The sequence below is a fragment of the Haliaeetus albicilla genome, chromosome 21 (genome assembly GCF_947461875.1).
Source record: "Haliaeetus albicilla chromosome 21, bHalAlb1.1, whole genome shotgun sequence".
In the NCBI taxonomy this organism is placed as follows: Eukaryota; Metazoa; Chordata; class Aves; order Accipitriformes; family Accipitridae; genus Haliaeetus; species Haliaeetus albicilla.
In genome coordinates, this window is record NC_091503.1 from 8,291,478 (window position 1) to 8,302,808 (window position 11,331).

At 36.5% G+C, this 11,331-nt stretch overlaps 1 protein-coding gene across 4 annotated transcripts in view; it reads right to left on the reverse strand.

Moving 5' to 3' along the window:
• CDH10 (cadherin 10) overlaps window positions 1-6,817 on the reverse strand; it is a 99,299-nt gene extending 92,482 nt beyond the window's left edge. For 2 of the 4 annotated variants that reach the window (XM_069808916.1, XM_069808919.1), the window contains exon 1: window positions 6,307-6,563. The gene's annotated coding sequence lies outside the window, so the exon portion shown is untranslated. Of the gene's footprint in view, window positions 1-5,230; window positions 5,276-6,306; window positions 6,564-6,688 lie in introns of those variants that run through there. The other 2 variants (XM_069808917.1, XM_069808918.1) reach the window with 2 other exon arrangements.
• Window positions 6,818-11,331: the final 4,514 nt, after the last annotated feature.

Here is an 11,331-nt window from a genome sequence, read left to right on the forward strand (position 1 = left end):
GACAGTCTGCTACTGAAAATCCAGGTCATCTTCTGAGTAGCCTCAACATTAAAAAAAAAAACAAAAAACCAAAAAAACACCCCATATTATTTTAAGAATTAAATCTTATTCATCTAATTAGCACATGTACACTTCTAGTGAATGTATTACTTAGAATCTTCATGATGTAGAGAAATCAATGACATTTAAGTCTGCTTTTAACTAATTTTCTGGTGACACACAAGTAAAATGGATCTATAGGTCTTCATGGAATCTTCTTATGTACCATAAACCAGAGAGGGACCTAAATAGAAACTTTTAGATTCACACCTTGCCTGATACCTTTAGGCTCAGATATTTCTCTAACAAAGAATGAAACATGAAAACATGATTATAAGGGGATGTATTTAAAAAAAAAAAATAGAGAAAACAACCTGAGGATTGAAAGAAGCCATTTTTTAATTTCAAATTAAGTATAGTAATACTATTGACAGTTTTCAGTCAAGACTACAAGAAGGTTAGGTACACGTTTCTCCCCTTTTTCTCTCTGCCAAAGGCGTAGAAAGATATATGGAGAAAAGATGACACTCCTTCCTTCAAAAAATAGGAACTTATAGATAAAACACACTACAATCCCAATTCATAATTGAAACCCATGTGTTTGTCAAGGCCAAATCTGACAGCATTTTAAGGTCTAGCGAGGGACAGTATTGTTAAAAGAACATTATAAGATAGATAACCATATCAAGAAAAAAATTTTATGTTATTCCTGTTAAACCACATGGACAGTCAGGAAAATCTCAATGTCGTGAGAGAGGAAGGGTCTCTTTTCCCGTCTTTCATCACCTACTTTTAAAAGGGTATCCAGATCCCTTTTTAGGAGACTTTATCTGTGGTAGCAGTACCAGTACAAAGACCTTTGCAGGGTTACAGGAGCCTTGGCCCTGGAGACTCCGTCACCCCAGGACAGGGGACAGAGGCAAGGATGCCAGCACTGTACGCACAGTGACATTACTGATGCTGACTGAGTCTTGCATCTTGGACATTACATACATTTATGGTGCCAGTCCCACTCACCATCGAAAAGGCATCAGGAAAATGGCAGGTCACTATTTGTAAGGGAAAGGAATTTATACATTTAGGGGATAATTTTTCTTAGAAATCTTAGAAGCAGGATAAACATGACCATCCTCCCTCTGTCCTGAATATTGCCTCTAAATAATTACAAATACTTTGGGTTCTTATCTCTTTTCTCACCCTCATTTAAAAACTCAAAGATTTTGTCCATGTATTTTGTCTTATGTGTAAGATATGAAACATATTCAAGAAAATCTACACCCAAAACTCTCTTGATCCTAGTGGAAGTAAAAATCAGCTATACACCTGTGATACTTAGAGGAACCAATGAGAGAATGCACAGCATCTAAGTATCCTAGACACAGGCATATCACTGTTTTATTTATGCTTACCATTAGGATAGCATAGCAATTAACAAGATAATAATTTTATTCATTAAACAGGTGTAAATATGTGAACTACTGAAGTATGGTAGACAAAAGCACACAATAACAGTTCAGTTATACATATTTCTATTTTATGTTAATTTGGGGAAAAAAATTAACAGTCCTGTTGGACATTGTATTTTGAGCCTTGCTCATAGTGCTGTAAATTACATTGGTATGTATTCTTTATGTCAAAATCTGGATATTATAGCATTGCAGAGTTCATGAGGATTGCATTCATTTTTAAGGATCATGATCTGATTGGGCCAAGTGATGGTATGTTGTGTTCTTTATGCTGTAATGCAAAGTACTGAACAGGATAATACAATAAATCCAATCTGTAATGTAGAAGGTGATGGAATATTAACAGTAAAATCATAAACCTACATATACATACATATATATATCTCACATAATATACAGTTCTTCATGAGAAAATATTTTGGAGAGGTTTGGGGGTTTTTGTTTTGTTTAAACACAGAACAACATGGTTCTAGCTTTTGAGCAACAGAATTCTGGAAACATATATTTTCATTTCATATTTTGAATCATTACCTTTACATAAACACACATGCTCTCTTCTTTACACAATTTCCTACTGTTTGAAATATGATTCAAAGTTCACATTGAGTTACAATTAAGAGACGCCATAATAAAGTTACAAATAAAAAACGCCAAACAACTGTGTGAAGAATGATGTGCATGTGGGAACAATATTAAAAAGGACACCTGTCATGTTGCTTTTCATTATATCCAGTTAACCTCCTAAGTCTTTGTATTCCCCTGATGCAGCCTGTTGGTACAGACATAGTACTACACACTTCCAACTAGCGGACTTTAATTTACATTGCAGATCAGGTGCCCTGTGACAGTACAAGCTGGGGAGTACCTCTGAGATACAGCTAGAGCTTTACGCCTCCTGCTGGACATGCTTCTTTATCAAAAAAGTGATAAGCATTATCTATTTCATGTAAGTTAGTAGAGGTAAGAAACAGTAGTGGGAGCTTACAGAAAAAGTGAAGTAATAAAACACTGATATAGATTAGAGAGAAATTGTACAGTATTCTGCTTGCTAAAATGAATCCCTGTACAAGACAAAGGTTCTCCCTGTTTTGCCTCTACTGTACACATACACACACTTGAAGTAACTGGTTTTGACATTTAATAATTGGGAAGACTGCATGTACAAAGAAATGTTTATAAAGCTTCAACTGGCAGATTTTTGGCAGATCCTCCACATACTGAAAATTCGACTGATAAGCCATTAAATGGAATGTATAGCTCAATAGCTCTTTGGTTGGGTGGTGTTCTGGCTTCCCACCAGATGAAAACAGAACAAAGAAAAAACAGTGCTCAGGTCTAGTTGATTTTTTTCTGTGTGTAGTAATACAGCCTGATAACTGTAACGCACTCAGCTCCACAAAGATGAAGATTATTTTCTATTGCTCTATTGTAGAGCTGCTAACCCACAGAAACAGGCAAGTTAGGGAAGTTGCCAAGGACTCAAAGCTAAAAAGCTGTAAATCCAGGGAGGGAAAAACAAGCAACATTCAACATAGAAGTTCCTCTTGGCCTGAAGAGAGTTTGGGGAACATTTGGTTCAAGACAGAATACCATTGTTTCACCATTGTTTCTTGCTTTCAAGTTTTTCCAGAAGTTGGACAGTAGAGGAAGTATGTTTTCTTCAAAAAGCAAATGTTAGCATTAGTAGATTTTAGGGTGCAGGACGTACCGTGTGTGCATTGTATAGTCAACCAAGGTTTCAGTGAAGTGTACCTTGAGTTCACATGACCTTTCATTGATAGTTGCATATAATTCAGAGCAATTGAAAATGTGCTATGGTATAGCATCCTTACGTGCAGTGAAGTCACCCTTCATAATGTTTTACTTTGGCATACTTAAACTGCTCATAAGAAGTTTTATTTCTGAATTTCAATTTTCATCCTTTATAATAAATGATACATCAGTTAGTGAGTTATTAAAAAAACCTAGCAAATACAACGGTAATACAGAATATACATTTATGTGGTTCACTTCAGGCACTCACAAAATGTTTCTTAAACCCTTATATTCTTAAACCGAAATAATCAGTGTTTTCCTTCCATTTCTGTCTGTCACATAATATCAAAGAATAACTGTACAGCAGATTTTTTCAAATCTATGAACAGGGACATATTGTGAAGTCCAATTAAGATGCCCTGGTGTTTACAAACTTGGTTTCAAGTGATAATAATGAATAAATTAAAAATAATATTTTGATAAGTCAGAAACTTCATCTCATTGCTACTATTCAACTGTATTTCAATCTTAATTTGACCCCCTGCACTAGTGCTGCAACCTAGTGGTGTGATAAGGTGTAAAATTACACTACTTCGACCTGCAACCTGGCTGTAAATATGGTTAACAGACATAGAAACTAAGTCACCTGCACAGAATTATCCAGATGAGACAGGCTCTATCTCATTCACTTGTTTCCTTGGGAAATCACGTTAAGATCAGGAAATTACTTTCTCAGAATCATAGATAGATATTATTTTCACATTAACCTTTTCTGCTTTTTGCATTTAATTATTTAACAAGGAAAAAATAACTTACATTACTTAGCTGAAATTTGTATACTGGTGTGTATGTATAGATGTGTGCTTTATGAATCTCTTTCTACATTTAATTAATGATGAGCCAATTTGCTTTGACATATAACATTATTTTTATGCATTTTTCAGCTACAGCTAGGCACAGAAAAGAACAGTAACCACAGTGTCTACTGTGAGCACATTCCAGTATTTCATCAGTTTCTTCACGGATCCTTTGTCTATTGAGAACACGCCAGTACAAAGTTTTAGTAGATCTACACTCATTTACTCTAATGCAAAGCCAACAAGATCATTTAAGAATATGTAAGGTCCTAGGCACAGTCCCTTTAAGAGAGATTTTGCTATTTTCTTTTCCATGAACTGTTACAAAGCATTACAAATATAAACTGTTGGCAAAGCAAGCAACCAAGACATATTTCCAATGCTACCCAAAGTAAATCATCATCATCAGTTTCAAGTTTAAATATCTGTAGTATAATCAACACTCCTCAGACATTAAAGTTCCTATTTAAGTGTACAAAATCATCTTGATACCATACAAAGAAAGCATGGACATAAAGCTAAGCTAAAATTAACAGAAACTGCTACAGAAATGACCTCTTCATTCATATTTTTATTTAACAAAGCATATAAAAATATGAGAAGACTCCCTCAGGCACAAACTAGGTTACCAGTTGATAATCCAAGAAGTATTCCTCTCTTGATGCAAGCCCACATTGGCTCCAAAAAGCTGGTTTTCAACTCTTGAGAAAGATAGCTTGTCTTTTCTACTTGTCTTTCCCAGTTCTCTAAGTTCATTCTTTCATCTCATCCTCTAAAATAGCACAGACTACTATTATATTCAAAAAGTAACCAATTAATATAAAAGTTTGAGTAACTGGAAAACCTTGAGAAATGCTGGTACCAGACTCATAATATTGCTAGTAAATTGCATATTTAAAAAGGATTTAGAGATTCAGAAGTACGTTCCAGTCTTCCACTCCCTGCTTTCCCCCTCCAGTAATATCGCCATGTAAATTTAAAGCCTACTAGCTTAAAAAAAAAAAACCCACATAATTTTTTACAAACCTGCTTCCTCACACTGTGCACACGCTCACACACTCATATATGCATATGCACATGCATACACAACAAGTTGTATAATTCAAAAAATACCTTAAAAGCAATGGGTGTGCAGTTGGGGTAATACAGAGGCTTTTACTGAAATGAAAGATGAAGATTATAGGCAACAGCTCCATTTGTGTGGAAGCAACAGAAATGATAGGTCAGTTTTAAAATGCTGGTTGCTATTTGTCACTGATTGCACGTGCAGATGCATTCTCTTAAGCTGAAGGACTGTTAGGTTTTTACAGCTGCAACTAGTATCATGGACAGTATTAGCCTATTGCAAATTTCTAATGCAGCTGACAATGCCATCAATAGTTAGTAGTTAGGAACATGGATTTAGACTTGCATTGTGCTGCATTAATTTAACACCACATCAAATATGGATTTTATTGCAGCAGTGACAATAAATGCTCACACAGTTGCAGACTAAATTTTTCGTTCCTCCACCTTTTCCCTTCTTCCCCCACCGCCCCCTTTACTGAAATGTCAAACCTGGCAATATTTTCCCCATTTGCGTGTATATAGCTCTGTACAGATATTTGAAATATTGCCTGTATTCACCCTGCTATCCCCCTCCACAGGGATTTTCTTCATAAGCATTTGCTCTGAGTGTGTATAATTATTCTGAAATTCAGTTCAGGGCAGGAAGAATAGCAGTGAAAGCTGTTACAGACTTGCACTGGTGTAGAGAAAGTGAGGGCACATATGTGTATGTTTCATGCTATGTTCATAACAGTTACACTATGAAATATTGTGCTTTTTTCAATTCGAGTAGCAATGTTCCCCCCACACACTGAATTTGCAAGAACTGAATACAGATGGAAACTGCTGCTCAAAAGATAGCCTGCTTACTAGGAAAAGAAAAATAAAAATTATAAAATGCTTAGTGTTTCAATCTTGAATAAATATCATATCGGTTTACTCTGAGGAGAAAATACACAGCAGTCATTTCCTAGCTCTCATTACTCTGGAAGCATATTTATAAAATGTCAAAAGTTGTATATAGTGGAACAATTCTATCCATTGCATTAAACACCATACTCTTCCTGCTATAGTAATAATAACAACGATAACACCAGCAACTACAAAGAGCTTAAGGAAATAGAAATAAGAAAGGCTCCTACCTTTTATTCAGCTTCTGAGAAAGTGAAGTAGTGTCCACCCCAACCAAACTGAAACCCAAGCTATTAGAGTCCTTTTTTTGTTTGTTTTCTCCTGTTATTTTCTAAGACTGATCCTACTTGGATCTAACTCGGGCTTTTTCTCCCAGCATCACTTAACTCTGGACAGCCGGGAACCAAAGCTAAGGGGGAGCTCTCCCTCTGACTGGCTTTCATTCAGAGCTCCTGATTAAAAAAAAAAAAAAAAGACACACCATCCCCACCGCACACAGGCAACATGCACAGACACACACTCACACACACACACTCCTTCTCTCCCCCCCTCCTTCTCCCTCCCTCCGAGGCCGGGAGCGAGAAGCGGTGCGGATGGAGCCGCAGCACTTACCCTGGGAAGGTTGGAGCGCAGGGAAGCGCAGGCTTTTCCAAGCGCACAGTGATTTGCAAGTGAATGCGGTGGGAGGGTACAGCAAACGGAGAGCTTTTTTTTGTTAAAGCCTGTCGCCCTCCCTTCGCTGACAGAATGGGTCTCTGTTTTTGAAGTCGAAGGTAATCAGCTTCATCTGCTTAGCTTGTCGTAATAATAAATACTGAAAACACCGCCACTTTTTGCGGTGTGTTTTTTCTCCATTAATATAACCGCTTTCCTATACCACCAGTGATCTTATAGCAATGTTTATAAAATTTATATTTTTTTTTTTTTTTTAAATAGCATGGTGCCAAGTTACATTGCAACCTCAGAGGGCTCAAATGAAACCACAGAGAATAGTTTTCTTCACTGAACTGCTTATGCTATTAGATTAGAAACATTTTTCCTCGTGCTTTGCCAGTTTTATGATTTATATAAAACAAGACAGGTTCATATAATATTAGGTATTTTCACATTTCCAGAGGTTACCTGAAAAAAATGCCAGCATCGCTACTAATCCCCCATTAATATTTTTTTCCCCAGTTGATACTTGCGATGCCTGTTTTTATTTTATTTCAGTCACTGTATTCAGACTTCACATTTTGCAATGTGTTCCTTTTCATCAAGTTAATCTGTGTTGGTTTCATGTTTCTAATACAGCAAATTGGACTTAGCACAATCCTCCTTGGATCATATCAAGTCCAATCCTTTCACTGTGATACTGTAGAGGGTTATGTGTACATTAGTTAGGAAAGATTTAACAAATAGTCACGAAAGATTAAACCAATGGATGTCAGTATTGCTCTATCTAAAAAGTGTCATAAAGGACTTTCTCTGGTTGTAAAAAAAGTCTTCCTAAAAAAAAAAAAAAAGCCAAATTGTCTTAAAACAGGAGCTGAAAAATGTTGTATTTGGGAGTGAGGAAGAAACTAAAAATGAAAACCATTTCATTATTAGAAGATCTAATACAGGAGTAGATAGATCACTGGCTGTTGTTAGGCTGCTCAGTGGTAACTATTTTGCTTGTTTTCAGCTGCTAACTACCAGTCAAAAAGACAATTTAAAAAAAAAAAAAAAGGGGCAAGATCCTTATCGTGCCTAGTATCACTTCCTAATGTAACCAACTGCTGTCATTTCCCCAGATCTGTAACCATCAGTAGGAACAGAAATGACCCACCACCTAAGCACAACCTTTCAGCAGATGAGCAAGTCAGCATTTAATATGCTATACTAGCACATGAGCACATCATCTGGAGACAGAAAGAAGAAAAGCAGCAAAACGTCAGGGGGTGGGGGCTACCTCTCTTTACTACTGTATAGGAAAAGATTTGGTTTTGAAAAATTTATCTACCATGATAGATTTTGAATCTTGCAAGGAAAGACAATGAAGTTCATTGGCTTTTGCTGTACTTGGGCACATAAATACACCATGCAATGCATGATGCATCTGTAAAAAATTCCATTACTTTCCTTCTCCCTTTCCCATTGTTGTATCAATATAGAAATTAGAAGTGTCATACGTCCATCTGCTCCTGGTTTCCAAAGATCTTCATTCTCAGTCCTTTCACAGGAAAGGAGGAGATTGCAGAATCTAACTCAAGCTTCCTAATCTCTGCCACCATTTGACATTTCACTATGTAAAGATACATTCACAGTTCCCGGTGATCCATGTGGAACTGACAGTATTGAGATATCTGCACTGTCTTCCAAGTTTACTCATTTATTTGTGCAAAACTGGAAGCATAAGATTCTCTTATTTTGGGCAAACCCTCTCACATTGATCTGAAGGTGAAGTTCATGGAACTTTCTTTTCTGGCTGTACCAACTGTGCTTCTGCCTCCTAAAATATCAGATCTAGGCTTGGACCCTATAGTAGAAAGCTAAGGATTGTCTTAGAATAGAAGTTGCATTTTCAGTTTGGTAATACAGACAAACTAAATTATAATGAAAGGAGACACAAATATGTGGAAATGTATTTACATGGCTGGGAAGCAGCTCTTTAAAGCCATACTGCTTTTTAGATGATCAACGAAATACTGAGTGTTGAAAATTAAGTTAAAAGCTTCATTTCTTTTTAGCATTTTGTCTTCTGTTATTTAATTTGCAACAATGAGATGGGAAATAAGTGACAATTTCTGCATATATACAAAAGTTTATTCTATGCATGCTCACACACACACACGCACACACACACAGAGCTACGCCAAATTCTCAAGTCGAAGAAAATAAATGATTTAGTGGAATTATTGAGGAACAGGAACTTCAGAGTCACTGAATGTGTGCTTACCCCCTTTTCTGCAGAGTATTTTGGTATATTTCTGCTAGGGTTTTATTCAGCTAGAGTGAACCAGTCTTATCCTACAGATACATTAATTTATTCAGGCATAGTTACTGCAAGTCGCATTTGCACCCTTAAACTGGACTAACTTTGGGAGTTAAGGTTTAACTCTAGAAAAGCCATACTTTGTCACTAACTCCTATTTCTGTTGGTATGGTAACTATTTAAAAGCCAGCACTTATTTATACTGATAGCATTTGGATATCTATGCCAAAACAGTTACTCAGCCATATACTTATTTATACACATGACAGTAACTTTAAAACAAGGTGGCATCATAACCTATTTTTAACACTGCCTAATACTTCCCATTAGGAGAATCCTTTTATAGTTGCTTATAAATTTACCAAACAAATTATTTAGGATTAAATTTTCTATGCTGATGGTCTGCCTCAGGCAGAAATAATTTAAAAACATTTCAGCCAAAACGATACCAAGATTTCAGAGAACGAGGAAAAAATATACAGCTGGAATCTTCTCACAGGAGTAAAACAACCTTCATGCTTTGAAGGCAGAATGTGAAACTCCACAGGGTACAGCTGGCCTTTGAGTCGGGGAAGCTTACCAATGGGAACAGATTAGGTCAAGGAGCATTAAAATAAAAGAAGAGTGGTAGGAGCAGGAGTGGAGGCTGGAGGACGTATTCTTCTTAGCCAGGAGAGAAAAAAAGACTTATTTCTGATAAAGAAGCAAGAAGGAAGAAACAGTGGCAGTATAGGGGTAAATACATAAATTCACAGAGACTGAACAAGGAAACCTGGGATGGGTGGGGAAAAAAAAAAAAGCAGCACACGAAATAAAAAGTCAGAAAGGGAGGTACAGACCTTACCGGGGACTGTGGGGTTGCTTTTTGCCATCTCTGTCTTCAAGGTAGGCAGCTTTATCCTCTGAAATGATAGGTCTAGTATGATACCTACTCAAACTACAGTGGAGATGCTTTCCTTGCTTTTCATTTCTGGTTACAAACTTGGCAGAGATCCCAGAAGTCAACAGTTGCATTTATAAGAAGACAATGAGGTGTAAGAAGGATGAGAAAGAAAAAATCTGGAATTAGACCCCATTTTCATAAGTATCACTATCAGCAAATGCCTGTCAAACCTACTGGAATTCTTTCCACTCAGTGTTGACCCACATGGATGAAGAGAGCACATTAGTTGGTTGCTTCATGAGCTCATGAAATAGTGATCAATGTGGTGTTTTTAAAGACTCCAAACCTAGCAATGAGCTATATGGAACCTGATGATCCCATTTTTCCTTGTTTTTATTCCATGTTTGATATATTTTTAACCTCTGTAAAATTGTATATAGAAACCTAACAATAAACCCCAAGTACTCCAAAATTAACAAATGACAGAATTGTTTATCTATGTATAATGCAAACTAAAAAAAAAATATTATAGTGCATATATGCAAAGAAGCCAATTTATTACACACATTTCCTAATTACTTTCCATCTCCCTTCATACACTCCCAAAAGTACCCTTATTGCACAAGATGGACTGGTCTATGGGTAAGTCACAGCACAGCAACATTTGTCTAGAAAAGATTGTCTTTTATGGTGTAGAAGCCAGAAGAATTGTGGTGAATGAAGCTGAATGGAAGGGAAAATAGAAGTTTTCACAATGAAAACATTCTCCTTTGAACTAGACCATACCTAATCCTCTGCCACCTATGCCTGTATGATGCTGAGCATGTCACTTGACCCAGATTTCTTTCATGAGTGTTTTCCTGTTATGTCCTATTATTTCTAAGTTTCTGACTGAAGAGCTGGGTCTGATATAAAGAGGTGCTGAACACTCACAGTTTCAGCACACACCATGCTATAATAAGAGAAAAAATTGTAAATACGAAGTCTGGTCCTCTGTGTCTTGTCACTAAGTCAGCCTGTACTTCTGACCACAGCCTCTCTCTATGTCTCAAATTCTGTTTTGTGGAAAAGGGTAAACGTCATGGCCCCACATCAGACATTTACTGAGAGGATAAGCTAATGTTTGGAAAACTTTCAGCTATTATAATGTTAAACACTACAGAAGTCCTTAAGAAAGTTATACAAAAGCAGGACTTGAAAAGTGTGCCTCAAACAAAGCCATAAACCACATTGAATAATGACACTGAAGCAGAATTAAGAAAATATGTGCCTTCAATACAATAATATAGCAAAATGTCATGATTCTCATGTACCACAACATGTTAGATGAAGGATAAGCGAATAATTTTAGCATTTCCTAAGTTCTGCAAGCTTGAATCTGAAATCTTAGTAGTCTTCTTTTACAATGACTGCATG